Below are 3,847 nucleotides of genomic sequence, written 5' to 3'. Positions count from 1 at the left end.
GACGTGGGGCAGAGAATGGCTCACAGAGGAGACGTGGGACAGAGAATGGCTCACAGGGGAGACGTGGGGCAGAGAATGGCTCACAGGGGAGACGTGGGGCAGAGAATGGCTCACAGAGGAGACGTGGGGCAGAGAATGGCTCACAGAGGAGACGTGGGGCAGAGAATGGCTCACAGGGGAGACGTGGGGCAGAGAATGGCTCACAGGGGAGACGTGGGGCAGAGAATGGCTCACAGAGGAGACGTGGGGCAGAGAATGGCTCACAGGGGAGACGTGGGGCAGAGAATGGCTCACAGAGGAGACGTGGGGCAGAGAATGGCTCACAGAGGAGACGTGGGGCAGAGAATGGCTCACAGGGGAGACGTGGGGCAGAGAATGGCTCACAGAGGAGACGTGGACAGAGAATGGCTCACAGAGGAGACGTGGGGCAGAGAATGGCTCACAGAGGAGACGTGGGGCAGAGAATGGCTCACAGGGGAGACGTGGGCAGAGAATGGCTCAGAGGAGACGTGGGGCAGAGAATGGCTCAGAGGAGACGTGGGGCAGAGAATGGCTCAGAGGAAACGTGGACAGAGAATGGCTCACAGGGGAGACGTGGGGCAGAGAATGGCTCACAGGGGAGACGTGGGCAGAGAATGGCTCACAGGGGAGACGTGGGCAGAGAATGGCTCACAGGGGAGACGTGGGCAGAGAATGGCTCACAGAGGAGACGTGGGACAGAGAATGGCTCACAGGGGAGACGTGGACAGAGAATGGCTCACAGGGGAGACGTGGGACAGAGAATGGCTCACAGGGGAGACGTGGGGCAGAGAATGGCTCACAGAGGAGACGTGGGGCAGAGAATGGCTCACAGAGGAGACGTGGGGCAGAGAATGGCTCACAGGGGAGACGTGGGGCAGAGAATGGCTCACAGGGGAGACGTGGGGCAGAGAATGGCTCACAGGGGAGACGTGGGGCAGAGAATGGCTCACAGAGGAGACGTGGGACAGAGAATGGCTCACAGGGGAGACGTGGGGCAGAGAATGGCTCACAGGGGAGACGTGGGGCAGAGAATGGCTCACAGAGGAGACGTGGGGCAGAGAATGGCTCACAGAGGAGACGTGGGGCAGAGAATGGCTCACAGGGGAGACGTGGGGCAGAGAATGGCTCACAGGGGAGACGTGGGGCAGAGAATGGCTCACAGAGGAGACGTGGGGCAGAGAATGGCTCACAGGGGAGACGTGGGGCAGAGAATGGCTCACAGAGGAGACGTGGGGCAGAGAATGGCTCACAGAGGAGACGTGGGGCAGAGAATGGCTCACAGGGGAGACGTGGGGCAGAGAATGGCTCACAGAGGAGACGTGGACAGAGAATGGCTCACAGAGGAGACGTGGGGCAGAGAATGGCTCACAGAGGAGACGTGGGGCAGAGAATGGCTCACAGGGGAGACGTGGGCAGAGAATGGCTCAGAGGAGACGTGGGGCAGAGAATGGCTCAGAGGAGACGTGGGGCAGAGAATGGCTCAGAGGAAACGTGGACAGAGAATGGCTCACAGGGGAGACGTGGGGCAGAGAATGGCTCACAGGGGAGACGTGGGCAGAGAATGGCTCACAGGGGAGACGTGGGCAGAGAATGGCTCACAGGGGAGACGTGGGCAGAGAATGGCTCACAGAGGAGACGTGGGACAGAGAATGGCTCACAGGGGAGACGTGGACAGAGAATGGCTCACAGGGGAGACGTGGACAGAGAATGGCTCACAAGGGAGACGTGGGCAGAGAATGGCTCACAGAGGAGACGTGGGACAGAATGGCTCACAGGGGAGACGTGGACAGAGAATGGCTCACAGGGGAGACGTGGGGCAGAGAATGGCTCACAGGGGAGACGTGGGCATAGAATGGCTCACAGGGGAGACGTGGACAGAGAATGGCTCACAGGGGAGACGTGGACAGAGAATGGCTCACAGAGGAGACGTGGACAGAGAATGGCTCACAGAGGAGACGTGGGACAGAGAATGGCTCACAGGGGAGACGTGGACAGAGAATGGCTCACAGGGGAGACGTGGACAGAGAATGGCTCACAGGGGAGACGTGGGGCAGAGAATGGCTCACAGAGGAGACGTGGACAGAGAATGGCTCACAGAGGAGACGTGGACAGAGAATGGCTCACAGGGGAGACGTGGGGCAGAGAATGGCTCACAGAGGAGACGTGGACAGAGAATGGCTCACAGGGGAGACGTGGACAGAGAATGGCTCACAGGGGAGACGTGGGACAGAGAATGGCTCACAGGGGAGACGTGGACAGAGAATGGCTCACAGAGGAGACGTGGACAGAGAATGGCTCACAGGGGAGACGTGGACAGAGAATGGCTCACAGAGGAGACGTGGACAGAGAATGGCTCACAGGGGAGACGTGGGGCAGAGAATGGCTCACAGAGGAGACGTGGACAGAGAATGGCTCACAGGGGAGACGTGGGACAGAGAATGGCTCACAGGGGAGACGTGGACAGAGAATGGCTCACAGAGGAGACGTGGGACAGAGAATGGCTCACAGGGGAGACGTGGACAGAGAATGGCTCACAGGGGAGACGTGGGACAGAGAATGGCTATCAGAGGAGATGTGGGACAGAGAATGGCTCACAGGGGAGACGTGGACAGAGAATGGCTCACAGGGGAGACGTGGACAGAGAATGGCTCACAGAGGAGACGTGGACAGAGAATGGCTCACAGGGGAGACGTGGACAGAGAATGGCTCACAAAGGAGACGTGGACAGAGAATGGCTCACAGAGGAGACGTGGGACAGAGAATGGCTCACAGGGGAGACGTGGGACAGAGAATGGCTCACAGAGGAGACGTGGGGCAGAGAATGGCTCACAGAGGAGACGTGGGACAGATAATGGCTCACAGGGGAGACGTGGGACAGAGAATGACAGAGGAGACGTGGACAGAGAATGGCTCACAGAGGAGACGTGGACAGAGAATGGCTCACAGGGGAGACGTGGGGCAGAGAATGGCTCACAGAGGATACGTGGGGCAGAGAATGGCTCACAGAGGAGACGTGGGGCAGAGAATGGCTCAGAGGAGACGTGGGGCAGAGAATGGCTCACAGAGGAGACGTGGGGCAGAGAATGGCTCACAGGGGAGAGGTGGGGCAGAGAATGGCTCACAGGGGAGACGTGGACAGAGAATGGCTCACAGGGGAGACGTGGGGCAGAGAATGGCTCACAGAGGAGACGTGGGGCAGAGAATGGCTCACAGAGGAGACGTGGTCAGAGAATGGCTCACAGGGGAGACGTGGGGCAGAGAATGGCTCACAGGGGAGACGTGGGGCAGAGAATGGCTCACAGAGGAGACGTGGGGCAGAGAATGGCTCAGAGGAGACGTGGGACAGAGAATGGCTCACAGAGGAGACGTGGGGCAGAGAATGGCTCACAGAGGAGACGTGGGCAGAGAATGGCTCACAGAGGAGGCGTGGGGCAGAGATTGGCTGAGGCGTCGGGCCTAGGAGCCAGGCGTTCGACTGCCACGATTGCTGTGTAATCCCAATTGTGTACTTTATGGTGTTTTTTTATTCTTACCAAATTTGGAACATGACGCCGGCACTCAATGGCCTACTCGTTTAGAATATCAGAGGATCATTAGCATTCACTGTGAAGCACACGGCGTGTATTTCCACGATTAATTAAAACACACTCGAGTAATCAGCGCAGCCTGCCAGATTCGAACCACAAACTTCTGTAACAAGTGGAGAACACCATACCGCCTGCACTGTGCCTCAGACAACACAAGGCAGCTGATGATCCATGGAGAAACCACAAGGGGAATAACACTCCCAGGCACCACAGGGCAATAAACCAAATCCACAAATTGC

The sequence above is a fragment of the Lethenteron reissneri genome, chromosome 29 (assembly GCF_015708825.2).
Source record: "Lethenteron reissneri isolate LAM-NWPU_2019-01 chromosome 29, ASM1570882v1, whole genome shotgun sequence".
In the NCBI taxonomy this organism is placed as follows: domain Eukaryota; kingdom Metazoa; phylum Chordata; class Hyperoartia; order Petromyzontiformes; family Petromyzontidae; genus Lethenteron; species Lethenteron reissneri.
Note: the sequence above shows the minus strand (reverse complement) of the source record.